This window comes from Stigmatopora argus, chromosome 8, assembly GCF_051989625.1.
Source record: "Stigmatopora argus isolate UIUO_Sarg chromosome 8, RoL_Sarg_1.0, whole genome shotgun sequence".
Classification (NCBI taxonomy): domain Eukaryota; kingdom Metazoa; phylum Chordata; class Actinopteri; order Syngnathiformes; family Syngnathidae; genus Stigmatopora; species Stigmatopora argus.
In genome coordinates this window covers 838,495-862,500 of record NC_135394.1, presented here as the reverse complement: position 1 = coordinate 862,500, position 24,006 = coordinate 838,495, and the positions used below count along the sequence as shown (strand labels likewise).

General features: G+C 45.6%; 53 non-coding genes and 1 pseudogene across 53 annotated transcripts; all 54 read right to left on the bottom strand.

The window, feature by feature from the left end:
• Positions 1–119: 119 nt before the first annotated feature.
• LOC144080853 (5S ribosomal RNA) lies at positions 120–238 on the bottom strand. The gene has a single exon (XR_013302697.1). It is a non-coding gene; the product is annotated as a 5S ribosomal RNA (ribosomal RNA).
• A 315-nt stretch (positions 239–553) lies between these two features.
• Positions 554–672, bottom strand: LOC144080569 (5S ribosomal RNA). The gene has a single exon (XR_013302592.1). It is a non-coding gene; the product is annotated as a 5S ribosomal RNA (ribosomal RNA).
• Positions 673–988: 316 nt separating this feature from the next.
• LOC144081130 (5S ribosomal RNA) lies at positions 989–1,107 on the bottom strand. The gene has a single exon (XR_013302963.1). It is a non-coding gene; the product is annotated as a 5S ribosomal RNA (ribosomal RNA).
• Positions 1,108–1,420: 313 nt separating this feature from the next.
• On the bottom strand, positions 1,421–1,539 carry LOC144079871 (5S ribosomal RNA). Its single transcript, XR_013301920.1, has one exon. It is a non-coding gene; the product is annotated as a 5S ribosomal RNA (ribosomal RNA).
• Positions 1,540–1,855: 316 nt separating this feature from the next.
• LOC144080852 (5S ribosomal RNA) lies at positions 1,856–1,974 on the bottom strand. Its single transcript, XR_013302696.1, has one exon. It is a non-coding gene; the product is annotated as a 5S ribosomal RNA (ribosomal RNA).
• Positions 1,975–2,290: 316 nt separating this feature from the next.
• Positions 2,291–2,409, bottom strand: LOC144080524 (5S ribosomal RNA). The gene has a single exon (XR_013302551.1). It is a non-coding gene; the product is annotated as a 5S ribosomal RNA (ribosomal RNA).
• A 313-nt stretch (positions 2,410–2,722) lies between these two features.
• On the bottom strand, positions 2,723–2,841 carry LOC144080851 (5S ribosomal RNA). Its single transcript, XR_013302695.1, has one exon. It is a non-coding gene; the product is annotated as a 5S ribosomal RNA (ribosomal RNA).
• A 316-nt stretch (positions 2,842–3,157) lies between these two features.
• LOC144080187 (5S ribosomal RNA) lies at positions 3,158–3,276 on the bottom strand. Its single transcript, XR_013302227.1, has one exon. It is a non-coding gene; the product is annotated as a 5S ribosomal RNA (ribosomal RNA).
• Positions 3,277–3,589: 313 nt separating this feature from the next.
• On the bottom strand, positions 3,590–3,708 carry LOC144080850 (5S ribosomal RNA). Its single transcript, XR_013302694.1, has one exon. It is a non-coding gene; the product is annotated as a 5S ribosomal RNA (ribosomal RNA).
• A 315-nt stretch (positions 3,709–4,023) lies between these two features.
• On the bottom strand, positions 4,024–4,142 carry LOC144080933 (5S ribosomal RNA). The gene has a single exon (XR_013302773.1). It is a non-coding gene; the product is annotated as a 5S ribosomal RNA (ribosomal RNA).
• A 316-nt stretch (positions 4,143–4,458) lies between these two features.
• On the bottom strand, positions 4,459–4,577 carry LOC144080696 (5S ribosomal RNA; annotated as a pseudogene).
• Positions 4,578–4,893: 316 nt separating this feature from the next.
• Positions 4,894–5,012, bottom strand: LOC144079885 (5S ribosomal RNA). Its single transcript, XR_013301934.1, has one exon. It is a non-coding gene; the product is annotated as a 5S ribosomal RNA (ribosomal RNA).
• Positions 5,013–5,325: 313 nt separating this feature from the next.
• LOC144080647 (5S ribosomal RNA) lies at positions 5,326–5,444 on the bottom strand. Its single transcript, XR_013302641.1, has one exon. It is a non-coding gene; the product is annotated as a 5S ribosomal RNA (ribosomal RNA).
• A 313-nt stretch (positions 5,445–5,757) lies between these two features.
• LOC144080506 (5S ribosomal RNA) lies at positions 5,758–5,876 on the bottom strand. Its single transcript, XR_013302534.1, has one exon. It is a non-coding gene; the product is annotated as a 5S ribosomal RNA (ribosomal RNA).
• A 557-nt stretch (positions 5,877–6,433) lies between these two features.
• LOC144079736 (5S ribosomal RNA) lies at positions 6,434–6,552 on the bottom strand. Its single transcript, XR_013301792.1, has one exon. It is a non-coding gene; the product is annotated as a 5S ribosomal RNA (ribosomal RNA).
• Positions 6,553–6,868: 316 nt separating this feature from the next.
• On the bottom strand, positions 6,869–6,987 carry LOC144080287 (5S ribosomal RNA). Its single transcript, XR_013302324.1, has one exon. It is a non-coding gene; the product is annotated as a 5S ribosomal RNA (ribosomal RNA).
• A 316-nt stretch (positions 6,988–7,303) lies between these two features.
• LOC144080849 (5S ribosomal RNA) lies at positions 7,304–7,422 on the bottom strand. Its single transcript, XR_013302693.1, has one exon. It is a non-coding gene; the product is annotated as a 5S ribosomal RNA (ribosomal RNA).
• Positions 7,423–7,738: 316 nt separating this feature from the next.
• On the bottom strand, positions 7,739–7,857 carry LOC144081077 (5S ribosomal RNA). Its single transcript, XR_013302911.1, has one exon. It is a non-coding gene; the product is annotated as a 5S ribosomal RNA (ribosomal RNA).
• A 316-nt stretch (positions 7,858–8,173) lies between these two features.
• On the bottom strand, positions 8,174–8,292 carry LOC144079884 (5S ribosomal RNA). The gene has a single exon (XR_013301933.1). It is a non-coding gene; the product is annotated as a 5S ribosomal RNA (ribosomal RNA).
• A 313-nt stretch (positions 8,293–8,605) lies between these two features.
• On the bottom strand, positions 8,606–8,724 carry LOC144081053 (5S ribosomal RNA). The gene has a single exon (XR_013302888.1). It is a non-coding gene; the product is annotated as a 5S ribosomal RNA (ribosomal RNA).
• A 315-nt stretch (positions 8,725–9,039) lies between these two features.
• Positions 9,040–9,158, bottom strand: LOC144080848 (5S ribosomal RNA). Its single transcript, XR_013302692.1, has one exon. It is a non-coding gene; the product is annotated as a 5S ribosomal RNA (ribosomal RNA).
• Positions 9,159–9,474: 316 nt separating this feature from the next.
• On the bottom strand, positions 9,475–9,594 carry LOC144079976 (5S ribosomal RNA). The gene has a single exon (XR_013302021.1). It is a non-coding gene; the product is annotated as a 5S ribosomal RNA (ribosomal RNA).
• Positions 9,595–9,910: 316 nt separating this feature from the next.
• LOC144079488 (5S ribosomal RNA) lies at positions 9,911–10,029 on the bottom strand. The gene has a single exon (XR_013301550.1). It is a non-coding gene; the product is annotated as a 5S ribosomal RNA (ribosomal RNA).
• A 316-nt stretch (positions 10,030–10,345) lies between these two features.
• LOC144080945 (5S ribosomal RNA) lies at positions 10,346–10,464 on the bottom strand. The gene has a single exon (XR_013302785.1). It is a non-coding gene; the product is annotated as a 5S ribosomal RNA (ribosomal RNA).
• Positions 10,465–10,780: 316 nt separating this feature from the next.
• Positions 10,781–10,899, bottom strand: LOC144079569 (5S ribosomal RNA). The gene has a single exon (XR_013301628.1). It is a non-coding gene; the product is annotated as a 5S ribosomal RNA (ribosomal RNA).
• A 316-nt stretch (positions 10,900–11,215) lies between these two features.
• Positions 11,216–11,334, bottom strand: LOC144079585 (5S ribosomal RNA). Its single transcript, XR_013301644.1, has one exon. It is a non-coding gene; the product is annotated as a 5S ribosomal RNA (ribosomal RNA).
• Positions 11,335–11,647: 313 nt separating this feature from the next.
• Positions 11,648–11,766, bottom strand: LOC144080847 (5S ribosomal RNA). Its single transcript, XR_013302691.1, has one exon. It is a non-coding gene; the product is annotated as a 5S ribosomal RNA (ribosomal RNA).
• Positions 11,767–12,323: 557 nt separating this feature from the next.
• Positions 12,324–12,442, bottom strand: LOC144080347 (5S ribosomal RNA). The gene has a single exon (XR_013302380.1). It is a non-coding gene; the product is annotated as a 5S ribosomal RNA (ribosomal RNA).
• A 316-nt stretch (positions 12,443–12,758) lies between these two features.
• On the bottom strand, positions 12,759–12,877 carry LOC144080313 (5S ribosomal RNA). The gene has a single exon (XR_013302348.1). It is a non-coding gene; the product is annotated as a 5S ribosomal RNA (ribosomal RNA).
• Positions 12,878–13,193: 316 nt separating this feature from the next.
• On the bottom strand, positions 13,194–13,312 carry LOC144080095 (5S ribosomal RNA). The gene has a single exon (XR_013302135.1). It is a non-coding gene; the product is annotated as a 5S ribosomal RNA (ribosomal RNA).
• A 316-nt stretch (positions 13,313–13,628) lies between these two features.
• On the bottom strand, positions 13,629–13,747 carry LOC144081051 (5S ribosomal RNA). The gene has a single exon (XR_013302887.1). It is a non-coding gene; the product is annotated as a 5S ribosomal RNA (ribosomal RNA).
• Positions 13,748–14,304: 557 nt separating this feature from the next.
• Positions 14,305–14,423, bottom strand: LOC144080036 (5S ribosomal RNA). The gene has a single exon (XR_013302078.1). It is a non-coding gene; the product is annotated as a 5S ribosomal RNA (ribosomal RNA).
• A 315-nt stretch (positions 14,424–14,738) lies between these two features.
• Positions 14,739–14,857, bottom strand: LOC144079689 (5S ribosomal RNA). Its single transcript, XR_013301745.1, has one exon. It is a non-coding gene; the product is annotated as a 5S ribosomal RNA (ribosomal RNA).
• A 313-nt stretch (positions 14,858–15,170) lies between these two features.
• On the bottom strand, positions 15,171–15,289 carry LOC144081129 (5S ribosomal RNA). The gene has a single exon (XR_013302962.1). It is a non-coding gene; the product is annotated as a 5S ribosomal RNA (ribosomal RNA).
• A 316-nt stretch (positions 15,290–15,605) lies between these two features.
• LOC144081128 (5S ribosomal RNA) lies at positions 15,606–15,724 on the bottom strand. The gene has a single exon (XR_013302961.1). It is a non-coding gene; the product is annotated as a 5S ribosomal RNA (ribosomal RNA).
• A 316-nt stretch (positions 15,725–16,040) lies between these two features.
• Positions 16,041–16,159, bottom strand: LOC144079868 (5S ribosomal RNA). The gene has a single exon (XR_013301917.1). It is a non-coding gene; the product is annotated as a 5S ribosomal RNA (ribosomal RNA).
• A 316-nt stretch (positions 16,160–16,475) lies between these two features.
• On the bottom strand, positions 16,476–16,594 carry LOC144080846 (5S ribosomal RNA). The gene has a single exon (XR_013302690.1). It is a non-coding gene; the product is annotated as a 5S ribosomal RNA (ribosomal RNA).
• Positions 16,595–16,910: 316 nt separating this feature from the next.
• On the bottom strand, positions 16,911–17,029 carry LOC144080844 (5S ribosomal RNA). Its single transcript, XR_013302688.1, has one exon. It is a non-coding gene; the product is annotated as a 5S ribosomal RNA (ribosomal RNA).
• Positions 17,030–17,345: 316 nt separating this feature from the next.
• On the bottom strand, positions 17,346–17,464 carry LOC144079817 (5S ribosomal RNA). The gene has a single exon (XR_013301868.1). It is a non-coding gene; the product is annotated as a 5S ribosomal RNA (ribosomal RNA).
• Positions 17,465–17,777: 313 nt separating this feature from the next.
• On the bottom strand, positions 17,778–17,896 carry LOC144080843 (5S ribosomal RNA). The gene has a single exon (XR_013302687.1). It is a non-coding gene; the product is annotated as a 5S ribosomal RNA (ribosomal RNA).
• A 316-nt stretch (positions 17,897–18,212) lies between these two features.
• Positions 18,213–18,331, bottom strand: LOC144080841 (5S ribosomal RNA). The gene has a single exon (XR_013302686.1). It is a non-coding gene; the product is annotated as a 5S ribosomal RNA (ribosomal RNA).
• A 316-nt stretch (positions 18,332–18,647) lies between these two features.
• On the bottom strand, positions 18,648–18,766 carry LOC144081127 (5S ribosomal RNA). Its single transcript, XR_013302960.1, has one exon. It is a non-coding gene; the product is annotated as a 5S ribosomal RNA (ribosomal RNA).
• A 316-nt stretch (positions 18,767–19,082) lies between these two features.
• Positions 19,083–19,201, bottom strand: LOC144081050 (5S ribosomal RNA). Its single transcript, XR_013302886.1, has one exon. It is a non-coding gene; the product is annotated as a 5S ribosomal RNA (ribosomal RNA).
• Positions 19,202–19,517: 316 nt separating this feature from the next.
• On the bottom strand, positions 19,518–19,636 carry LOC144080840 (5S ribosomal RNA). Its single transcript, XR_013302685.1, has one exon. It is a non-coding gene; the product is annotated as a 5S ribosomal RNA (ribosomal RNA).
• A 316-nt stretch (positions 19,637–19,952) lies between these two features.
• Positions 19,953–20,071, bottom strand: LOC144080839 (5S ribosomal RNA). The gene has a single exon (XR_013302684.1). It is a non-coding gene; the product is annotated as a 5S ribosomal RNA (ribosomal RNA).
• Positions 20,072–20,387: 316 nt separating this feature from the next.
• Positions 20,388–20,506, bottom strand: LOC144081125 (5S ribosomal RNA). Its single transcript, XR_013302959.1, has one exon. It is a non-coding gene; the product is annotated as a 5S ribosomal RNA (ribosomal RNA).
• A 316-nt stretch (positions 20,507–20,822) lies between these two features.
• LOC144080078 (5S ribosomal RNA) lies at positions 20,823–20,941 on the bottom strand. The gene has a single exon (XR_013302118.1). It is a non-coding gene; the product is annotated as a 5S ribosomal RNA (ribosomal RNA).
• Positions 20,942–21,257: 316 nt separating this feature from the next.
• LOC144081123 (5S ribosomal RNA) lies at positions 21,258–21,376 on the bottom strand. The gene has a single exon (XR_013302957.1). It is a non-coding gene; the product is annotated as a 5S ribosomal RNA (ribosomal RNA).
• A 316-nt stretch (positions 21,377–21,692) lies between these two features.
• LOC144081056 (5S ribosomal RNA) lies at positions 21,693–21,811 on the bottom strand. The gene has a single exon (XR_013302891.1). It is a non-coding gene; the product is annotated as a 5S ribosomal RNA (ribosomal RNA).
• A 316-nt stretch (positions 21,812–22,127) lies between these two features.
• Positions 22,128–22,246, bottom strand: LOC144080838 (5S ribosomal RNA). Its single transcript, XR_013302683.1, has one exon. It is a non-coding gene; the product is annotated as a 5S ribosomal RNA (ribosomal RNA).
• Positions 22,247–22,562: 316 nt separating this feature from the next.
• On the bottom strand, positions 22,563–22,681 carry LOC144080837 (5S ribosomal RNA). Its single transcript, XR_013302682.1, has one exon. It is a non-coding gene; the product is annotated as a 5S ribosomal RNA (ribosomal RNA).
• Positions 22,682–22,997: 316 nt separating this feature from the next.
• LOC144081082 (5S ribosomal RNA) lies at positions 22,998–23,116 on the bottom strand. The gene has a single exon (XR_013302916.1). It is a non-coding gene; the product is annotated as a 5S ribosomal RNA (ribosomal RNA).
• A 313-nt stretch (positions 23,117–23,429) lies between these two features.
• LOC144079656 (5S ribosomal RNA) lies at positions 23,430–23,548 on the bottom strand. The gene has a single exon (XR_013301713.1). It is a non-coding gene; the product is annotated as a 5S ribosomal RNA (ribosomal RNA).
• Positions 23,549–23,864: 316 nt separating this feature from the next.
• Positions 23,865–23,983, bottom strand: LOC144079528 (5S ribosomal RNA). The gene has a single exon (XR_013301588.1). It is a non-coding gene; the product is annotated as a 5S ribosomal RNA (ribosomal RNA).
• Positions 23,984–24,006: the final 23 nt, after the last annotated feature.

The following is a 24,006-nucleotide window of genomic DNA, read 5'->3' as shown; positions in this document are numbered from 1 at the left end:
ATCAGAAGGAGAGCTTCAATAAAATGTTGTGAGATGTGCAGAGGAGGGAAGTCTTTCATGATTTAGGAGGTCAAAAGGAGATGAACATCCATGAAATGTCGAAAACGGTTTTGACAAGATGCTTACAGCACCTGGTATTCCCAAGCGGTCTCCCATCCAGGTACTAACCAGGCCCAACCCTGCTTAGCTTCCGAGATCAGACGAGATCGGGCGTTTTCAGGGTAGTATGGCCGTGAGCAACATTGTCGCTGAATAAATCCCCTTTGGAAATTCAAACGGTCCATAGTCTTGCATGTGGATCGTGTATTTGGATATTTGGATCGGGTGTGGAGGGTGAGTGGTCCTCTTTGGTGAACCCTTCGTTAAAGGAGTCGACTTTGTTGCCGCTTGCTCTTCTTTTGCTTTATTACTTCTACAACTACGGAATGAAGATTATCAGAAGGAGAGCTTCAATAAAATGTTGTGAGATGTGCAGAGGAGGGAAGTCTTTCATGATTTAGGATGTCAAAAGGAGATGAACATCCATGAAATGTCGAAAATGGTTTTGACAAGATGCTTACAGCACCTGGTATTCCCAAGCAGTCTCCCATCCAGTTACTAACCAGGCCCAACCCTGCTTAGCTTCCAAGATCAAACGAGATCGGGCGTTTTCAGGGTAGTATGGCCGTGAGCAACATTGTCGCTGAACAAATCCCTTTTGGAAATCCGAACGGTCCATAGTCTTGCATGTGGATCGTGTATTTGGATATTTGGATCGGGTGTGGAGGGTGAGGGGTCCTCTTTGGAGAACCCTTCGTTAAAGGAGTCGACTTTGTTGCCGCTTGCTCTTCTTTTGCTTTATTACTTCTAAAACTACGGGAATGAAGATTATCAGAAGGAGAGCTTCAATAAAATGTTGTGAGATGTTTAGAGGAGGGAAGTCTTTCATGATTTAGGAGGTCAATAGGAGATGAACATCCATGAAATGTCGAAAACGGTTTTGACAAGATGCTTACAGCACCTGGTATTCCCAAGCAGTCTCCCATCCAGGTACTAACCAGGCCCAACCCTGCTTAGCTTCCGAGATCAGACGAGATCGGGCGTTTTCAGGGTAGTATGGCCGTGAGCAACATTGTCGCTGAATAAATCCCCTTTGGAAATTCAAACGGTCCATAGTCTTGCATGTGGATCGTGTATTTGGATATTTGGATCCGGTGTGGAGGGCGAGGGGTCCTCTTTGGAAAGCCCTTCGTTGAAGGAGTCGACTTTGTTGCCGCTTGCTATTCTTTTGCTTTATTACTTCTACAACTACGGGAATGAAGATTATCAGGAGAGCTTCAATAAAATGTTGTGAGATATGGAGAGGAGGGAAGTCTTTCATGATTTAGGAGGTCAAAAGGAGATGAACATCCATGAAATGTCGAAAATGGTTTTGACAAGATGCTTACAGCACCTGGTATTCCCAAGCGGTCTCCCATCCAGGTACTAACCAGGCCCAACCCTGCTTAGCTTCCGACATCAGACGAGATCGGGCGTTTTCAGGGTAGTATGGCTGTGAGCAACATTGTCGCTGAACAAATCCCCTTTGGAAATCCGAACGGTCCATAGTCTTGCATGTGGATCGTGTATTTGGATATTTGGATCGGGTGTGGAGGGTGAGTGGTCCTCTTTGGTGAACCCTTCGTTAAAGGAGTCGACTTTGTTGCCGCTTGCTCTTCTTTTGCTTTATTACTTCTACAACTACGGGAATGAAGATTATCAGAAGGAGAGCTTCAATAAAATGTTGTGAGATGTGCAGAGGAGGGAAGTCTTTCATGTTTTAGGAGGTCAAAAGGAGATGAACATCCATGAAATGTCGAAAACGGTTTTGACAAGATGCTTACAGCACCTGGTATTCCCAAGCGGTCTCCCATCCAGGTACTAACCAGGCCCAACCCTGCTTAGCTTCCGAGATCAGACGAGATCGGGCGTTTTCAGGGTAGTATGGCCGTGAGCAACATTGTCGCTGAATAAATCCCCTTTGGAAATTCAAACGGTCCATAGTCTTCCATGTGGATCGTGTATTTGGATATTTGGATCGGGTGTGGAGGGTGAGGGGTCCTCTTTGGAGAACCCTTCGTTAAAGGAGTCGACTTTGTTGCCGCTTGCTCTTCTTTTGCTTTATTACTTCTACAACTACGGGAATGAAGATTATCAGAAGGAGAGCTTCAATAAAATGTTGTGAGATGTGCAGAGGAGGGAAGTCTTTCATGATTTAGGAGGTCAAAAGGAGATGAACATCCTTGAAATGTCGAAAATGGTTTTGACAAGATGCTTACAGCACCTGGTATTCCCAAGCGGTCTCCGATCCAGGTACTTACCAGGCCCAACCCTGCTTAGCTTCCAAGATCAGACGAGATCGGGCGTTTTCAGGGTAGTATGGCCGTGAGCAACATTGTCGCTGAATAAATCCCCTTTGGAAATTCAAACGGTCCATAGTCTTGCATGTGGATCGTGTATTTGGATATTTGGATCCGGTGTGGAGGGCGAGGGGTCCTCTTTGGAAAGCACTTCGTTGAAGGAGTCGACTTTGTTGCCGCTTGCTATTCTTTTGCTTTATTACTTCTACAACTACGGGAATTAAGATTATCAGGAGAGCTTCAATAAAATGTTGTGAGATATGCAGAGGAGGGAAGTCTTTCATGATTTAGGAGGTCAAAAGGAGATGAACATCCATGAAATGTCGAAAATGGTTTTGACAAGATGCTTACAGCACCTGGTATTCCCAAGCGGTCTCCCATCCAGGTACTAACCAGGCCCAACCCTGCTTAGCTTCCGAGATCAGACGAGATCGGGCGTTTTCAGGGTAGTATGGCCGTGAGCAACATTATCGCTGAACAAATCCCCTTTGGAAAGCCGAACGGTCCATAGTCTTGCATGTGGATCGTGTATTTGGATATTTGGATCGGGTGTGGAGGGTGAGTGGTCCTCTTTGGTGAACCCTTCGTTAAAGGAGTCGACTTTGTTGCCGCTTGCTCTTCTTTTGCTTTATTACTTCTACAACTACGGGAATGAAGATTATCAGAAGGAGAGCTTCAATAAAATGTTGTGAGATGTGCAGAGGAGGGAAGTCTTTCATGATTTAGGATGTCAAAAGGAGATGAACATCCATGAAATGTCGAAAATGGTTTTGACAAGATGCTTACAGCACCTGGTATTCCCAAGCGGTCTCCCATCCAGGTACTAACCAGGCCCAACCCTGCTTAGCTTACGAAATCTGACGAGATCGGGCGTTTTCAGGGTAGTATGGCCGTGAGCAACATTGTCGCTGAACAAATCCCCTTTGGAAATCCGAACGGTCCATAGTCTTGCATGTGGATCGTGTATTTGGATATTTGGATGCGGTGTGGAGGGCGAGGGGTCCTCTTTGGAAAGCCCTTCGTTGAAGGAGTCGACTTTGTTGCCGCTTGCTATTCTTTTGCTTTATTACTTCTACAACTACGGGAATGAAGATTATCAGGAGAGCTTCAATAAAATGTTGTGAGATATGCAGAGGAGGGAAGTCTTTCATGATTTAGGAGGTCAAAAGGAGATGAACATCCATGAAATGTCGAAAATGGTTTTGACAAGATGCTTACAGCACCTGGTATTCCCAAGCGGTCTCCCATCCAGGTACTAACCAGGCCCAACCCTGCTTAGCTTCCGAGATCAGACGAGATCGGGCGTTTTCAGGGTAGTATGGCCGTGAGCAACATTATCGCTGAACAAATCCCCTTTGGAAAGCCGAACGGTCCATAGTCTTGCATGTGGATCGTGTATTTGGATATTTGGATCGGGTGTGGAGGGTGAGTGGTCCTCTTTGGTGAACCCTTCGTTAAAGGAGTCGACTTTGTTGCCGCTTGCTCTTCTTTTGCTTTATTACTTCTACAACTACGGAATGAAGATTATCAGAAGGAGAGCTTCAATAAAATGTTGTGAGATATGCAGAGGAGGGAAGTCTTTCATGATTTAGGAGGTCAAAAGGAGATGAACATCCATGAAATGTCGAAAATGGTTTTGACAAGATGCTTACAGCACCTGGTATTCCCAAGCGGTCTCCCATCCAGGTACTAGCCAGGCCCAACCCTGCTTAGCTTCCGAGATCAGACGAGATCGGGCGTTTTCAGGGTAGTATGGCCGTGAGCAACATTATCCCTGAACAAATCCCCTTTGGAAATCCGAACGGTCCATAGTCTTGCATGTGGATCGTGTATTTGGATATTTGGATCGGGTGTGGAGGGTGAGTGGTCCTCTTTGGTGAACCCTTCGTTAAAGGAGTCGACTTTGTTGCCGCTTGCTCTTCTTTTGCTTTATTACTTCTACAACTACGGGAATGAAGAATATCAGAAGGAGAGCTTCAATAAAATGTTGTGAGATGTGCAGAGTAGGGAAGTCTTTCATGATTTAGGATGTCAAAAGGAGATGAACATCCATGAAATGTCGAAAATGGTTTTGACAAGATGCTTACAGCACCTGGTATTCCCAAGCGGTCTCCCATCCAGGTACTAACCAGGCCCAACCCTGCTTAGCTTCATACATCAGACGAGATCGGGCGTTTTCAGGGTAGTATGGCCGTGAGCAACATGGTCGCTGAACAAATCCCCTTTGGAAATCCGAACGGTCCATAGTCTTGCATGTGGATCGTGTATTTGGATATTTGGATCGGGTGTGGAGGGTGAGGGGTCCTCTTTGGAGAACCCTTCATTAAAGGAGTCGACTTTGTTGCCGCTTGCTCTTCTTTTGCTTTATTACTTCTACAACTACGGGAATGAAGATTATCAGAAGGAGAGCTTCAATAAAATGTTGTGAGATGTGCAGAGGAGGGAAGTCTTTCATGATTTAGGAGGTCAAAAGGAGATGAACATCCATGAAATGTCGAAAATGGTTTTGACAAGATGCTTACAGCACCTGGTATTCCCAAGCCGTCTCCCATCCAGGTACTAACCAGGCCCAACCCTGCTTAGCTTCCGAGATCAGACGAGATCGGGCGTTTTCAGGGTAGTATGGCCGTGAGCAACATTGTCGCTGAACAAATCCCCTTTGGAAATCCGAACGGTCCATAGTCTTGCATGTGGATCGTGTATTTGGATATTTGGATGCGGTGTGGAGGGCGAGGGGTCCTCTTTGGAAAGCCCTTCGTTGAAGGAGTCGACTTTGTTGCCGCTTGCTATTCTTTTGCTTTATTACTTCTACAACTACGGGAATGAAGATTATCAGGAGAGCTTCAATAAAATGTTGTGAGATATGCAGAGGAGGGAAGTCTTTCATGATTTAGGATGTCAAAAGGAGCTGAACATCCATGAAATGTCGAAAATGGTTTTGACAAGATGCTCACAGCACCTGGTATTCCCAAGCGGTCTCCCATCCAGGTACTAACCAGGCCCAACCCTGCTTAGCTTCCGAGATCAGACGAGATCGGGCGTTTTCAGGGTAGTATGGCCGTGAGCAACATTGTTGCTGAATAAATCCCCTTTGGAAATTCAAACGGTCCATAGTCTTGCATGTGGATCGTGTATTTGGATATTTGGATGCGGTGTGGAGGGCGAGGGGTCCTCTTTGGAAAGCCCTTCGTTGAAGGAGTCGACTTTGTTGCCGCTTGCTATTCTTTTGCTTTATTACTTCTACAACTACGGGAATGAAGATTATCAGGAGAGCTTCAATAAAATGTTGTGAGATATGCAGAGGAGGGAAGTCTTTCATGATTTAGGAGGTCAAAACGAGATGAACATCCATGAAATGTCAAAAATGGTTTTGACAAGATGCTTACAGCACCTGGTATTCCCAAGCGGTCTCCCATCCAGGTACTAACCAGGACCAACCCTGCTTAGCGTCCGAGATCAGACGAGATCGGGCGTTTTCAGGGTAGTATGGACGTGAGCAACATTATCGCTGAACAAATCCCCTTTGGAAAGCCGAACGGTACATAGTCTTGCATGTGGATCGTGTATTTGGATATTTGGATCGGGTGTGGAGGGTGAGTGGTCCTCTTTGGTGAACCCTTCGTTAAAGGAGTCGACTTTGTTGCCGCTTGCTCTTCTTTTGCTTTATTACTTCTACAACTACGGGAATGAAGATTATCAGAAGGAGAGCTTCAATAAAATGTTGTGAGATGTGCAGAGTAGGGAAGTCTTTCATGATTTAGGATGTCAAAAGGAGCTGAACATCCATGACATGTCGAAAATGGTTTTTTTGGATATTTGGATCCGATGTGGAGGGCGAGGGGTCCTCTTTGGAAAGCCCTTCGTTGAAGGAGTCGACTTTGTTGCCGCTTGCTATTCTTTTGCTTTATTACTTCTACAACTACGGGAATGAAGATTATCAGAAGGAGAGCTTCAATAAAATGTTGAGAGATGTGCAGAGGAGGGAAGTCTTTCATGATTTAGGATGTCAAAAGGAGATGAACATCCATGAAATGTCGAAAATGGTTTTGACAAGATGCTTACAGCACCTGGTATTCCCAAGCAGTTTCCCATCCAGGTACTAACCAGGCCCAACCCTGCTTAGCTTCCGAGATCAGACGAGATCGGGCGTTTTCAGGGTAGTATGGCCGTGAGCAACATTGTCGCTGAACAAATCCCCTTTGGAAATCCGAACGGTCCATAGTCTTTCATGTGGATCGTGTATTTGGATATTTGGATCGGGTGTGGAGGGTGAGTGGTCCTCTTTGGTGAACCCTTCGTTAAAGGAGTCGACTTTGTTGCCGCTTGCTCTTCTTTTGCTTTATTACTTCTACAACTACGGGAATGAAGATTATCAGAAGGAGAGCTTCAATAAAATGTTGTGAGATGTGCAGAGTAGGGAAGTCTTTCATGATTTAGGATACCAAAAGGAGCTGAACATCCATGAAATGTCGAAAATGGTTTTGACAAGATGCTTAAAGCACCTGGTATTCCCAAACGGTCTCCCATCCAGGTACTAACCAAGCCCAACCCTGCTTAGCTTCCGAGATCAGACGAGATCGGGCGTTTTCAGGGTAGTATGGCCGTGAGCAACATTGTTGCTGAATAAATCCCCTTTGGAAATTCAAACGTTCCATAGTCTTGCATGTGGATCGTGTATTTGGATATTTGGATCGGGTGTGGAGGGTGAGTGGTCCTCTTTGGTGAACCCTTCGTTAAAGGAGTCGACTTTGTTGCCGCTTGCTCTTCTTTTGCCTTATTACTTCTACAACTACGGGAATGAAGATTATCAGAAGGAGAGCTTCAATAAAATGTTGTGAGATATGCAGAGGAGGGAAGTCTTTCATGATTTAGGAGGTCAAAAGGAGATGAACATCCATGAAATGTCGAAAATGGTTTTGACAAGATGCTTACAGCACCTGGTATTCCCAAGCGGTCTCCCATCCAGGTACTAACCAGGCCCAACCCTGCTTAGCTTCCGAGATCAGACGAGATCGGGCGTTTTCAGGGTAGTATGGCCGTGAGCAACATTATCGCTGAACAAATCCCCTTTGGAAAGCCGAACGGTCCATAGTCTTGCATGTGGATCGTGTATTTGGATATTTGGATCGGGTGTGGAGGGTGAGTGGTCCTCTTTGGTGAACCCTTCGTTAAAGGAGTCGACTTTGTTGCCGCTTGCTCTTCTTTTGCTTTATTACTTCTACAACTACGGGAATGAAGATTATCAGAAGGAGAGCTTCAATAAAATGTTGTGAGATGTGCAGAGTAGGGAAGTCTTTCATGATTTAGGATGTCAAAAGGAGATGAACATCCATGAAATGTCGAAAATGGTTTTGACAAGATGCTTACAGCACCTGGTATTCCCAAGCGGTCTCCCATCCAGGTACTAACCAGGCCCAACCCTGCTTAGCTTCCGAGATCAGACGAGACCGGGCGTTTTCAGGGTAGTATGGCCGTGAGCAACATTGTTGCTGAATAAATCCCCTTTGGAAATTCAAACGGTCCATAGTCTTGCATGTGGATCGTGTATTTGGATATTTGTATCGGGTGTGGAGGGTGAGTGGTCCTCTTTGGTGAACCCTTCGTTAAAGGAGTCGACTTTGTTGCCGCTTGCTCTTCTTTTGCCTTATTACTTCTACAACTACGGGAATGAAGATTATCAGAAGGAGAGCTTCAATAAAATGTTGTGAGATGTGCAGAGGAGGGAAGTCTTTCATGATTTAGGAGGTCAAAAGGAGATGAACATCCATGAAATGTCGAAAATGGTTTTGACAAGATGCTTACAGCACCTGGTATTCCCAAGCCGTCTCCCATCCAGGTACTAACCAGGCCCAACCCTGCTTAGCTTCCGAGATCAGACGAGATCGGGCGTTTTCAGGGTAGTATGGCCGTGAGCAACATTGTCGCTGAACAAATCCCCTTTGGAAATCCGAACGGTCCATAGTCTTGCATGTGGATCGTGTATTTGGATATTTGGATGCGGTGTGGAGGGCGAGGGGTCCTCTTTGGAAAGCCCTTCGTTGAAGGAGTCGACTTTGTTGCCGCTTGCTATTCTTTTGCTTTATTACTTCTACAACTACGGGAATGAAGATTATCAGGAGAGCTTCAATAAAATGTTGTGAGATATGCAGAGGAGGGAAGTCTTTCATGATTTAGGAGGTCAAAAGGAGATGAACATCCATGAAATGTCGAAAATGGTTTTGACAAGATGCTTACAGCACCTGGTATTCCCAAGCGGTCTCCCATCCAGGTACTAACCAGGCCCAACCCTGCTTAGCTTCCGAGATCAGACGAGATCAGGCGTTTTCAGGGTAGTATGGCCGTGAGCAACATTATCGCTGAACAAATCCCCTTTGGAAAGCCGAACGGTCCATAGTCTTGCATGTGGATCGTGTATTTGGATATTTGGATCGGGTGTGGAGGGTGAGTGGTCCTCTTTGGTGAACCCTTCGTTAAAGGAGTCGACTTTGTTGCCGCTTGCTCTTCTTTTGCTTTATTACTTCTACAACTACGGAATGAAGATTATCAGAAGGAGAGCTTCAATAAAATGTTGTGAGATATGCAGAGGAGGGAAGTCTTTCATGATTTAGGAGGTCAAAAGGAGATGAACATCCATGAAATGTCGAAAATGGTTTTGACAAGATGCTTACAGCACCTGGTATTCCCAAGCGGTCTCCCATCCAGGTACTAACCAGGCCCAACCCTGCTTAGCTTCCGAGATCAGACGAGATCGGGCGTTTTCAGGGTAGTATGGCCGTGAGCAACATTATCCCTGAACAAATCCCCTTTGGAAATCCGAACGGTCCATAGTCTTGCATGTGGATCGTGTATTTGGATATTTGGATCGGGTGTGGAGGGTGAGTGGTCCTCTTTGGTGAACCCTTCGTTAAAGGAGTCGACTTTGTTGCCGCTTGCTCTTCTTTTGCTTTATTACTTCTACAACTACGGGAATGAAGAATATCAGAAGGAGAGCTTCAATAAAATGTTGTGAGATGTGCAGAGTAGGGAAGTCTTTCATGATTTAGGATGTCAAAAGGAGATGAACATCCATGAAATGTCGAAAATGGTTTTGACAAGATGCTTACAGCACCTGGTATTCCCAAGCGGTCTCCCATCCAGGTACTAACCAGGCCCAACCCTGCTTAGCTTCCGAGATCAGACGAGATCGGGCGTTTTCAGGGTAGTATTGGCCGTGAGCAACATTGTCGCTGAACAAATCCCCTTTGGAAATCCGAACGGTCCATAGTCTTGCATGTGGATCGTGTATTTGGATATTTGGATCGGGTGTGGAGGGTGAGTGGTCCTCTTTGGTGAACCCTTCGTTAAAGGAGTCGACTTTGTTGCCGCTTGCTCTTCTTTTGCCTTATTACTTCTACAACTACGGGAATGAAGATTATCAGAAGGAGAGCTTCAATAAAATGTTGTGAGATGTGCAGAGTAGGGAAGTCTTTCATGATTTAGGATGTCAAAAGGAGCTGAACATCCATGAAATGTCGAAAATGGTTTTGACAAGATGCTCACAGCACCTGGTATTCCCAAGCGGTCTCCCATCCAGGTACTAACCTGGCCCAACCCTGCTTAGCTTCCGAGATCAGACGAGATCGGGCGTTTTCAGGGTAGTATGGCCGTGAGCAACATTGTTGCTGAATAAATCCCCTTTGGAAATTCAAACGGTCCATAGTCTTGCATGTGGATCGTGTATTTGGATATTTGGATGCGGTGTGGAGGGCGAGGGGTCCTCTTTGGAAAGCCCTTCGTTGAAGGAGTCGACTTTGTTGCCGCTTGCTATTCTTTTGCCTTATTACTTCTACAACTACGGGAATGAAGATTATCAGAAGGAGAGCTTCAATAAAATGTTGAGAGATGTGCAGAGGAGGGAAGTCTTTCATGATTTAGGATGTCAAAAGGAGATGAACATCCATGAAATGTCGAAAATGGTTTTGACAAGATGCTTACAGCACCTGGTATTCCCAAACGGTCTCCCATCCAGGTACTAACCAGGCCCAACCCTGCTTAGCTTCCGAGATCAGACGAGATCGGGCGTTTTCAGGGTAGTATGGCCGTGAGCAACATTGTCGCTGAATGAATCCCCTTTGGAAATTCAAACGGTCCATAGTCTTGCATGTGGATCGTGTATTTGGATATTTGGATCCGGTGTGGAGGGCGAGGGGTCCTCTTTGGAAAGCCCTTCGTTGAAGGAGTCGACTTTGTTGCCGCTTGCTATTGTTTTGCCTTATTACTTCTACAACTACGGGAATGAAGATTATCAGAAGGAGAGCTTCAATAAAATGTTGTGAGATATGCAGAGGAGGGAAGTCTTTCATGATTTAGGAGGTCAAAAGGAGATGAACATCCATGAAATGTCGAAAATGGTTTTGACAAGATGCTTACAGCACCTGGTATTCCCAAGCGGTCTCCCATCCAGGTACTAACCAGGCCCAACCTTGCTTAGCTTCCGAGATCAGACGAGATCGGGCGTTTTCAGGGTAGTATGGCCGTGAGCAACACTATCGCTGAACAAATCCCCTTTGGAAAGCCGAACGGTCCATAGTCTTGCATGTGGATCGTGTATTTGGATATTTGGATCGGGTGTGGAGGGTGAGTGGTCCTCTTTGGTGAACCCTTCGTTAAAGGAGTCGACTTTGTTGCCGCTTGCTCTTCTTTTGCTTTATTACTTCTACAACTACGGGAATGAAGATTATCAGAAGGAGAGCTTCAATAAAATGTTGTGAGATGTGCAGAGTAGGGAAGTCTTTCATGATTTAGGATGTCAAAAGGAGCTGAACATCCATGAAATGTCGAAAATGGTTTTGACAAGATGCTTACAGCACCTGGTATTCCCAAACGGTCTCCCATCCAGGTACTAACCAGGCCCAACCCTGCTTAGCTTCCGAGATCAGACGAGATCGGGCGTTTTCAGGGTAGTTTGGCCGTGAGCAACATTGTCGCTGAATAAATCCCCTTTGGAAATTCAAACGGTCCATAGTCTTGCATGTGGATCGTGTATTTGGATATTTGGATGCGGTGTGGAGGGCGAGGGGTCCTCTTTGGAAAGCCCTTCGTTGAAGGAGTCGACTTTGTTGCCGCTTGCTATTCTTTTGCTTTATTACTTCTACAACTACGGGAATGAAGATTATCAGGAGAGCTTCAATAAAATGTTGTGAGATATGCAGAGGAGGGAAGTCTTTCATGATTTTGGAGGTCAAAAGGAGATGAACATCCATGAAATGTCGAAAATGGTTTTGACAAGATGCTTACAGCACCTGGTATTCCCAAGCGGTCTCCCATCCAGGTACTAACCAGGCCCAACCCTGCTTAGCTTCCGAGATCAGACGAGATCGGGCGTTTTCAGGGTAGTATGGCCGTGAGCAACATTATCGCTGAACAAATCCCCTTTGGAAAGCCGAACGGTCCATAGTCTTGCATGTGGATCGTGTATTTGGATATTTGGATCGGGTGTGGAGGGTGAGTGGTCCTCTTTGGTGAACCCTTCGTTAAAGGAGTCGACTTTATTGCTGCTTGCTCTTCTTTTGCTTTATTACTTCTACAACTACGGGAATGAAGATTATCAGAAGGAGAGCTTCAATAAAATGTTGTGAGATGTGCAGAGTAGGGAAGTCTTTCATGATTTAGGATGTCAAAAGGAGCTGAACATCCATGAAATGTCGAAAATGGTTTTTTTGGATATTTGGATCCGATGTGGAGGGCGAGGGGTCCTCTTTGGAAAGCCCTTCGTTGAAGGAGTCGACTTTGTTGCCGCTTGCTATTCTTTTGCTTTATTACTTCTACAACTACGGGAATGAAGATTATCAGAAGGAGAGCTTCAATAAAATGTTGAGAGATGTGCAGAGGAGGGAAGTCTTTCATGATTTAGGATGTCAAAAGGAGATGAACATCCATGAAATGTCGAAAATGGTTTTGACAAGATGCTTACAGCACCTGGTATTCCCAAGCAGTCTCCCATCCAGGTACAAACCAGGCCCAACCCTGCTTAGCTTCCGAGAACAGACGAGATCGGGCGTTTTCAGGGTAGTATGGCCGTGAGCAACATTGTCGCTGAACAAATCCCCTTTGGAAATCCGAACGGTCCATAGTCTTGCATGTGGATCGTGTATTTGGATATTTGGATCGGGTGTGGAGGGTGAGGGGTCCTCTTTGGAGAACCCTTCGTTAAAGGAGTCGACTTTGTTGCCGCTTGCTCTTCTTTTGCTTTATTACTTCTACAACTACGGGAATGAAGATTATCAGAAGGAGAGCTTCAATAAAATGTTGTGAGATGTGCAGAGGAGGGAAGTCTTTCATGATTTAGGAGGTCAAAAGGAGATGAACATCCATGAAATGTCGAAAACGGTTTTGACAAGATGCTTACAGCACCTGGTATTCCCAAGCGGTCTCCCATCCAGGTACTAACCAGGCACAACCCTGCTTAGCTTCCAAGATCAGACGAGATCGGGCGTTTTCAGGGTAGTATGGCCGTGAGCAACATTGTCGCTGAACAAATCCCCTTTGGAAATCCGAACGGTCCATAGTCTTGCATGTGGATCGTGTACTTGGATATTTGGATCGGGTGTGGAGGGTGAGGGGTCCTCTTTGGAGAACCCTTCGTTAAAGGAGTCGACTTTGTTGCCGCTTGCTCTTCTTTTGCTTTATTACTTCTACAACTACGGGAATGAAGATTATCAGAAGGAGAGCTTCAATAAAATGTTGTGAGATGTGCAGAGGAGGGAAGTCTTTCATGATTTAGGATGGCAAAAGGAGATGAACATCCATGAAATGTCGAAAATGGTTTTGACAAGATGCTTACAGCACCTGGTATTCCCAAGCGGTCTCCCATCCAGGTACTAACCAGGCCCAAACCTGCTTAGCTTCCGAGATCAGACGAGACCGGGCGTTTTCAGGGTAGTATGGCCGTGAGCAACATTGTTGCTGAATAAATCCCCTTTGGAAATTCAAACGGTCCATAGTCTTGCATGTGGATCGTGTATTTGGATATTTGGATCGGGTGTGGAGGGTGAGGGGTCCTCTTTGGAGAACCCTTCGTTAAAGGAGTCGACTTTGTTGCCGCTTGCTCTTCTTTTGCCTTATTACTTCTACAACTACGGGAATGAAGATTATCAGAAGGAGAGCTTCAATAAAATGTTGTGAGATATGCAGAGGAGGGAAGTCTTTCATGATTTAGGAGGTCAAAAGGAGATGAACATCCATGAAATGTCGAAAATGGTTTTGACAAGATGCTTACAGCACCTGGTATTCCCAAGCGGTCTCCCATCCAGGTACTAACCAGGCCCAACCCTGCTTAGCTTCCGAGATCAGACGAGATCAGGCGTTTTCAGGGTAGTATGGCCGTGAGCAACATTATCGCTGAACAAATCCCCTTTGGAAAGCCGAACGGTCCATAGTCTTGCATGTGGATCGTGTATTTGGATATTTGGATCGGGTGTGGAGGGTGAGTGGTCCTCTTTGGTGAACCCTTCGTTAAAGGAGTCGACTTTGTTGCCGCTTGCTCTTCTTTTGCTTTATTACTTCTACAACTACGGGAATGAAGATTATCAGAAGGAGAGCTTCAATAAAATGTTGTGAGATGTGCAGAGTAGGGAAGTCTTTCATGATTTAGGATGTCAAAAGGAGCTGAACATCCATGAAATGTCGAAAATGGTTTTTTTGGATATTTGGATCCGATGTGGAGGGCGAGGGGTCCTCTTTGGAAAGCCCTTCGTTGAAGGAGTCGACTTTGTTGCCGCTTGCTATTCTTTTGCTTTATTACTTCTACAACTACGGGAATGAAGATTATCAGAAGGAGAGCTTCAATAAAATGTTGAGAGATGTGCAGAGGAGGGAAGTCTTTCATGATTTAGGATGTCAAAAGGAGATGAACATCCATGAAATGTCGAAAATGGTTTTGACAAGATGCTTACAGCACCTGGTATTCCCATGCAGTCTCCCATCCAGGTACCTACCAGGCCCAACCCTGCTTAGCTTCCGAGATCAGACGAGATCGGGCGTTTTCAGGGTAGTATGGCCGTGAGCAACATTGTCGCTGAACAAATCCCCTTTGGAAATCGGAACGGTCCATAGTCTTGCATGTGGATCGTGTATTTGGATATTTGGATCGGGTGTGGAGGGTGAGGGGTCCTCTTTGGAGAACCCTTCGTTAAAGGAGTCGACTTTGTTGCCGCTTGCTCTTCTTTTGCTTTATTACTTCTACAACTACGGGAATGAAGATTATCAGAAGGAGAGCTTCAAAAAATGTTGTGAGATGTGCAGAGGAGGGAAGTCTTTCATGATTTAGGAGGTCAAAAGGAGATGAACATCCATGAAATGTCGAAAACGGTTTTGACAAGATGCTTACAGCACCTGGTATTCCCAAGCGGTCTCCCATCCAGGTACTAACCAGGCCCAAACCTGCTTAGCTTCCGAGATCAGACGAGATCGGGCGTTTCCAGGGTAGTATGGCCGTGAGCAACATTGTCGCCGAATAAATCCCCTTTGGAAATTCAAACGGTCCATAGTCTTGCATGTGGATCGTGTATTTGGATATTTGGATCCGATGTGGAGGGCGAAGGGTCCTCTTTGGAAAGCCCTTCGTTGAAGGAGTCGACTTTGTTGCCGCTTGCTATTCTTTTGCTTTATTACTTCTACAACTACGGGAATGAAGATTATCAGGAGAGCTTCAATAAAATGTTGTGAGATATGCAGAGGAGGGAAGTCTTTCATGATTTAGGAGGTCAAAAGGAGATGAACATCCATGAAATGTCGAAAATGGTTTTGACAAGATGCTTACAGCACCTGGTATTCCCAAGCAGTCTCCCATCCAGGTACTAACCAGGCCCAACCCTGCTTAGCTTCCGAGATCAGACGAGATCGGGCGTTTTCAGGGTAGTATGGCCGTGAGCAACATTGTCGATGAACAAATCCCCTTTGGAAATCCGAACGGTCCATAGTCTTGCATGTGGATCGTGTATTTGGATATTTGGATCGGGTGTGGAGGGTGAGTGGTCCTCTTTGGTGAACCCTTCGTTAAAGGAGTCGACTTTGTTGCCGCTTGCTCTTCTTTTGCTTTATTACTTCTACAACTACGGGAATGAAGATTATAAGAAGGAGAGCTTCAATAAAATGTTGTGAGATGTGCAGAGTAGGGAAGTCTTTCATGATTTAGGATGTCAAAAGGAGATGAACATCCATGAAATGTCGAAAATGGTTTTGACAAGATGCTTACAGCACCTGGTATTCCCAAGCAGTCTCCCATCCAGGTACTAACCAGGCCCAACCCTGCTTAGCTTCCGAGATCAGACGAGATCGGGCGTTTTCAGGGTAGTATGGCCGTGAGCAACATTGTCGCTGAACAAATCCTCTTTGGAAATCCGAACGGTCCATAGTCTTGCATGTGGATCGTGTATTTGGATATTTGGATCGGGTGTGGAGGGTGAGGGGTCCTCTTTGGTGAACCCTTCGTTAAAGGAGTCGACTTTGTTGCCGCTTGCTCTTCTTTTGCTTTATTACTTCTACAACTACGGGAATGAAGATTATCAGAAGGAGAGCTTCAATAAAATGTTGTGAGATGTGCAGAGGAGGGAAGTCTTTCATGATTTAGGAGGTCAAAAGGAGATGAACATCCATGAAATGTCGAAAATGGTTTTGACAAGATGCTTCCAGCACCTGGTATTCCCAGAAGGTCTCCCATCTAGGTACTAACCAGGCCCAACCCTGCTTAGCTTCCGAGATCAGACGAGATCGGGCGTTTTCAGGGTAGTATGGCCGTGAGCAACATTGTCGCTGAACAAATCCCCTTTGGAAATCCGAACGGTCCATAGTCTTGCATGTGGATCGTGTATTTGGATATTTGGATCGGGTGTGGAGGGTGAGGGGTCCTCTTTGGAGAACCCTTCGTTAAAGGAGTCGACTTTGTTGCCGCTTGCTCTTCTTTTGCTTTATTACTTCTACAACTACGGGAATGAAGATTATCAGAAGGAGAGCTTCAATAAAATGTTGTGAGATGTGCAGAGGAGGGAAGTCTTTCATGATTTAGGAGGTCAAAAGGAGATGAACATCCATGAAATGTCGAAAATGGTTTTGACAAGATGCTTACAGCACCTGGTATTCCCAAGCGGTCTCCCATCCAGGTACTAACCAGGCCCAACCCTGCTTAGCTTCCGAGATCAGACGAGATCGGGCGTTTTCAGGGTAGTATGGCCGTGAGCAACATTGCCGCTGAACAAATCCCCTTTGGAAATCCGAACGGTCCATAGTCTTGCATGTGGATCGTGTATTTGGATATTTGGATCGGGTGTGGAGGGTGAGTGGTCCTCTTTGGTGAACCCTTCGTTAAAGGAGTCGACTTTGTTGCCGCTTGCTCTTCTTTTGCTTTATTACTTCTACAACTACGGGAATGAAGATTATCAGAAGGAGAGCTTCAATAAAATGTTGTGAGATGTGCAGAGTAGGGAAGTCTTTCATGATTTAGGAGGTCAAAAGGAGATGAACATCCATGAAATGTCGAAAATGGTTTTGACAAGATGCTTACAGCACCTGGTATTCCCAAGCGGTCTCCCATCCAGGTACTAACCAGGCCCAACCCTGCTTAGCTTCCGAGATCAGACGAGATCGGGCGTTTTCAGGGTAGTATGGCCGTGAGCAACATTGTCGCTGAACAAATCCCCTTTGGAAATCCGAACGGTCCATAGTCTTGCATGTGGATCGTGTATTTGGATATTTGGATCGGGTGTGGAGGGTGAGGGGTCCTCTTTGGAGAACCCTTCGTTAAAGGAGTCGACTTTGTTGCCGCTTGCTCTTCTTTTGCTTTATTACTTCTACAACTACGGGAATGAAGATTATCAGAAGGAGAGCTTCAATAAAATGTTGTGAGATGTGCAGAGTAGGGAAGTCTTTCATGATTTAGGATGTCAAAAGGAGATGAACATCCATGAAATGTCGAAAATGGTTTTGACAAGATGCTTACAGCACCTAGTATTCCCAAGCGGTCTCCCATCCAGGTACTAACCAGGCCCAACCCTGCTTAGCTTCCGAGATCAGACGAGATCGGGCGTTTTCAGGGTAGAATGGCCGTGAGCAACATTGTCGCTGAATAAATCCCCTTTGGAAATTCAAACGGTCCATTGTCTTGCATTTGGATCGTGTATTTGGATATTTGGATCCGGTGTGGAGGGCGAGGGGTCCTCTTTGGAAAGCCCTTCGTTGAAGGAGTCGACTTTGTTGCCTTTTGCTATTCTTTTGCTTTATTGCTTCTAAAACTACGGGAATGAAGATTATCAGGAGAGCTTCAATAAAATGTCGTGAGATATGCAGAGGAGGGAAGTCTTTCATGATTTAGGAGGTCAAAAGGAGATGATCATCCATGAAATGTCGAAAATGGTTTTGACAAGATGCTTACAGCACCTGGTATTCCCAAGCGGTCTCCCATCCAGGTACTAACCAGGCCCAACCCTGCTTAGCTTCCGAGATCAGACGAGATCGGGCGTTTTCAGGGTAGTATGGCCGTGAGCAACATTCTTGCTGAACAAATCCCCTTTGGAAATCCGAACGGTCCATAGTCTTGCATGTGGATCGTGTATTTGGATATTTGGATCGGGTGTGGAGGGTGAGTGGTCCTCTTTGGAGAACCCTTCGTTAAAGGAGTCGACTTTGTTGCCGCTTGCTCTTCTTTTGCTTTATTACTTCTACAACTACGGGAATGAAGATTATCAGAAGGAGAGCTTCAATAAAATGTTGTGAGATGTGCAGAGGAGGGAAGTCTTTCATGATTTAGGAGGTCAAAAGGAGATGAACATCCATGAAATGTCGAAAATGGTTTTGACAAGATGCTTACAGCACCTGGTATTCCCAAGCGGTCTCCCATCCAGGTACTAACCAGGCCCAACCCTGCTTAGCTTCCGAGATCAGACGAGATCGGGCGTTTTCAGGGTAGTATGGCCGTGAGCAACATTGTCGCTGAACAAATCCCCTTTGGAAATCCGAACGGTCCATAGTCTTGCATGTGGATCGTGTATTTGGATATTTGGATCGGGTGTGGAGGATGAGTGGTCCTCTTTGGAGAACCCTTCGTTAAAGGAGTAGACTTTGTTGCCGCTTGCTCTTCTTTTGCTTTATTACTTCTACAACTACGGGAATGAAGATTATCAGAAGGAGAGCTTCAATAAAATGTTGTGAGATGTGCAGAGGAGGGAAGTCTTTCATGATTTAGGAGGTCAAAAGGAGATGAACATCCATGAAATGTCGAAAATGGTTTTGACAAGATGCTTACAGCACCTGGTATTCCCAAGCAGTCTCCCATCCAGGTACTAACCAGGCCCAACCCTGCTTAGCTTCCGAGATCAGACGAGATCGGGCGTTTTCAGGGTAGTATGGCCGTGAGCAACATTGTCGCTGAACAAATCCTCTTTGGAAATCCGAACGGTCCATAGTCTTGCATGTGGATCGTGTATTTGGATATTTGGATCGGGTGTGGAGGGTGAGGGGTCCTCTTTGGTGAACCCTTCGTTAAAGGAGTCGACTTTGTTGCCGCTTGCTCTTCTTTTGCTTTATTACTTCTACAACTACGGGAATGAAGATTATCAGAAGGAGAGCTTCAATAAAATGTTGTGAGATGTGCAGAGTAGGGAAGTCTTTCATGATTTAGGATGTCAAAAGGAGATGAACATCCATGAAATGTCGAAAATGGTTTTGACAAGATGCTTACAGCACCTGGTATTCCCAAGCGGTCTCCCATCCAGGTACTAACCAGGCCCAACCCTGCTTAGCTTCCGAGATCAGACGAGATCAGGCGTTTTCAGGGTAGTATGGCCGTGAGCAACCATGTTGCTGAACAAATCCCCTTTGGAAATCCGAACAGTCCATAGTCTTGCATGTGGATCGTGTATTTGGATATTTGGATCGGGTGTGGAGGGTGAGGGGTCCTCTTTGGAGAACCCTTCGTTAAAGGAGTCGACTTTGTTGCCGCTTGCTCTTCTTTTGCTTTATTACTTCTACAACTACGGGAATGAAGATTATAAGAAGGAGAGCTTCAATAAAATGTTGTGAGATGTGCAGAGTAGGGAAGTCTTTCATGATTTAGGAGGTCAAAAGGAGATGATCATCCATGAAATGTCGAAAATGGTTTTGACAAGATGCTTACAGCACCTGGTATTCCCAAGCGGTCTCCCATCCAGGTACTAACCAGGCCCAACCCTGCTTAGCTTCCGAGATCAGACGAGATCGGGCGTTTTCAGGGTAGTATGGCCGTGAGCAACATTCTTGCTGAACAAATCCCCTTTGGAAATCCGAACGGTCCATAGTCTTGCATGTGGATCGTGTATTTGGATATTTGGATCGGGTGTGGAGGGTGAGTGGTCCTCTTTGGAGAACCCTTCGTTAAAGGAGTCGACTTTGTTGCCGCTTGCTCTTCTTTTGCTTTATTACTTCTACAACTACGGGAATGAAGATTATCAGAAGGAGAGCTTCAATAAAATGTTGTGAGATGTGCAGAGGAGGGAAGTCTTTCATGATTTAGGAGGTCAAAAGGAGATGAACATCCATGAAATGTCGAAAATGGTTTTGACAAGATGCTTACAGCACCTGGTATTCCCAAGCGGTCTCCCATCCAGGTACTAACCAGGCCCAACCCTGCTTAGCTTCCGAGATCAGACGAGATCGGGCGTTTTCAGGGTAGTATGGCCGTGAGCAACATTGTCGCTGAACAAATCCCCTTTGGAAATCCGAACGGTCCATAGTCTTGCATGTGGATCGTGTATTTGGATATTTGGATCGGGTGTGGAGGATGAGTGGTCCTCTTTGGAGAACCCTTCGTTAAAGGAGTAGACTTTGTTGCCGCTTGCTCTTCTTTTGCTTTATTACTTCTACAACTACGGGAATGAAGATTATCAGAAGGAGAGCTTCAATAAAATGTTGTGAGATGTGCAGAGGAGGGAAGTCTTTCATGATTTAGGAGGTCAAAAGGAGATGAACATCCATGAAATGTCGAAAATGGTTTTGACAAGATGCTTACAGCACCTGGTATTCCCAAGCAGTCTCCCATCCAGGTACTAACCAGGCCCAACCCTGCTTAGCTTCCGAGATCAGACGAGATCGGGCGTTTTCAGGGTAGTATGGCCGTGAGCAACATTGTCGCTGAACAAATCCTCTTTGGAAATCCGAACGGTCCATAGTCTTGCATGTGGATCGTGTATTTGGATATTTGGATCGGGTGTGGAGGGTGAGGGGTCCTCTTTGGTGAACCCTTCGTTAAAGGAGTCGACTTTGTTGCCGCTTGCTCTTCTTTTGCTTTATTACTTCTACAACTACGGGAATGAAGATTATCAGAAGGAGAGCTTCAATAAAATGTTGTGAGATGTGCAGAGTAGGGAAGTCTTTCATGATTTAGGATGTCAAAAGGAGATGAACATCCATGAAATGTCGAAAATGGTTTTGACAAGATGCTTACAGCACCTGGTATTCCCAAGCGGTCTCCCATCCAGGTACTAACCAGGCTCAACCCTGCTTAGCTTCCGAGATCAGACGAGATCAGGCGTTTTCAGGGTAGTATGGCCGTGAGCAACCATGTTGCTGAACAAATCCCCTTTGGAAATCCGAACAGTCCATAGTCTTGCATGTGGATCGTGTATTTGGATATTTGGATCGGGTGTGGAGGGTGAGGGGTCCTCTTTGGAGAACCCTTCGTTAAAGGAGTCGACTTTGTTGCCGCTTGCTCTTCTTTTGCTTTATTACTTCTACAACTACGGGAATGAAGATTATAAGAAGGAGAGCTTCAATAAAATGTTGTGAGATGTGCAGAGTAGGGAAGTCTTTCATGATTTAGGATGTCAAAAGGAGATGAACATCCATGAAATGTCGAAAATGGTTTTGACAAGATGCTTACAGCACCTGGTATTCCCAAGCAGTCTCCCATCCAGGTACTAACCAGGCCCAACCCTGCTTAGCTTCCGAGATCAGACGAGATCGGGCGTTTTCAGGGTAGTATGGCCGTGAGCAACATTGTCGCTGAACAAATCCCCTTTGGAAATCCGAACGGTCCATAGTCTTGAATGTGGATCGTGTATTTGGATATTTGGATCGGGTGTGGAGGGTGAGGGGTCCTCTTTGGTGAACCCTTCGTTAAAGGAGTCCACTTTGTTGCCGCTTGCTCTTCTTTTACTTTATTACTTCTACAACTACGGGAATGAAGATTATCAGAAGGAGAGCTTCAATAAAATGTTGTGAGATGTGCAGAGGAGGGAAGTCTTTCATGATTTAGGAGGTCAAAAGGAGATGAACATCCATGAAATGTCGAAAATGGTTTTGACAAGATGCTTACAGCACCTGGTATTCCCAAAAGGTCTCCCATCTAGGTACTAACCAGGCCCAGCCCTGCTTAGCTTCCGAGATCAGACGAGATCGGGCGTTTTCAGGGTAGTATGGCCGTGAGCAACATTGTCGCTGAACAAATCCCCTTTGGAAATCCGAACGGTCCATAGTCTTGCATGTGGATCGTGTATTTGGATATTTGGATCGGGTGTGGAGGGTGAGGGGTCCTCTTTGGAGAACCCTTCGTTAAAGGAGTCGACTTTGTTGCCGCTTGCTCTTCTTTTGCTTTATTACTTCTACAACTACGGGAATGAAGATTATCAGAAGGAGAGCTTCAATAAAATGTTGTGAGATGTGCAGAGGAGGGAAGTCTTTCATGATTTAGGAGGTCAAAAGGAGATGAACATCCATGAAATGTCGAAAATGGTTTTGACAAGATGCTTACAGCACCTGGTATTCCCAAGCGGTCTCCCATCCAGGTACTAACCAGGCCCAACCCTGCTTAGCTTCCGAGATCAGACGAGATCGGGCGTTTTCAGGGTAGTATGGCCGTGAGCAACATTGCCGCTGAACAAATCCCCTTTGGAAATCCGAACGGTCCATAGTCTTGCATGTGGATCGTGTATTTGGATATTTGGATCGGGTGTGGAGGGTGAGTGGTCCTCTTTGGTGAACCCTTCGTTAAAGGAGTCGACTTTGTTGCCGCTTGCTCTTCTTTTGCTTTATTACTTCTACAACTACGGGAATGAAGATTATCAGAAGGAGAGCTTCAATAAAATGTTGTGAGATGTGCAGAGTAGGGAAGTCTTTCATGATTTAGGAGGTCAAAAGGAGATGAACATCCATGAAATGTCGAAAATGGTTTTGACAAGATGCTTACAGCACCTGGTATTCCCAAGCGGTCTCCCATCCAGGTACTAACCAGGCCCAACCCTGCTTAGCTTCCGAGATCAGACGAGATCGGGCGTTTTCAGGGTAGTATGGCCGTGAGCAACATTGTCGCTGAACAAATCCCCTTTGGAAATCCGAACGGTCCATAGTCTTGCATGTGGATCGTGTATTTGGATATTTGGATCGGGTGTGGAGGGTGAGGGGTCCTCTTTGGAGAACCCTTCGTTAAAGGAGTCGACTTTGTTGCCGCTTGCTCTTCTTTTGCTTTATTACTTCTACAACTACGGGAATGAAGATTATCAGAAGGAGAGCTTCAATAAAATGTTGTGAGATGTGCAGAGTAGGGAAGTCTTTCATGATTTAGGATGTCAAAAGGAGATGAACATCCATGAAATGTCGAAAATGGTTTTGACAAGATGCTTACAGCACCTAGTATTCCCAAGCGGTCTCCCATCCAGGTACTAACCAGGCCCAACCCTGCTTAGCTTCCGAGATCAGACGAGATCGGGCGTTTTCAGGGTAGTATGGCCGTGAGCAACATTGTCGCTGAATAAATCCCCTTTGGAAATTCAAACGGTCCATTGTCTTGCATTTGGATCGTGTATTTGGATATTTGGATCCGGTGTGGAGGGCGAGGGGTCCTCTTTGGAAAGCCCTTCGTTGAAGGAGTCGACTTTGTTGCCGCTTGCTATTCTTTTGCTTTATTGCTTCTACAACTACGGGAATGAAGATTATCAGGAGAGCTTCAATAAAATGTCGTGAGATATGCAGAGGAGGGAAGTCTTTCATGATTTAGGAGGTCAAAAGGAGATGAACATCCATGAAATGTCGAAAATGGTTTTGACAAGATGCTTACAGCACCTGGTATTCCCAAGCGGTCTCCCATCCAGGTACTAACCAGGCCCAACCCTGCTTAGCTTCCGAGATCAGACGAGATCGGGCGTTTTCAGGGTAGTATGGACGTGAGCAACATTCTTGCTGAACAAATCCCCTTTGGAAATCCGAACGGTCCATAGTCTTGCATGTGGATCGTGTATTTGGATATTTGGATCGGGTGTGGAGGGTGAGTGGTCCTCTTTGGAGAACCCTTCGTTAAAGGAGTCGACTTTGTTGCCGCTTGCTCTTCTTTTGCTTTATTACTTCTACAACTACGGGAATGAAGATTATCAGAAGGAGAGCTTCAATAAAATGTTGTGAGATGTGCAGAGGAGGGAAGTCTTTCATGATTTAGGAGGTCAAAAGGAGATGAACATCCATGAAATGTCGAAAATGGTTTTGACAAGATGCTTACAGCACCTGGTATTCCCAAGCGGTCTCCCATCCAGGTACTAACCAGGCCCAACCCTGCTTAGCTTCCAAGATCAGACGAGATCGGGCGTTTTCAGGGTAGTATGGCCGTGAGCAACATTGTCGCTGAACAAATCCC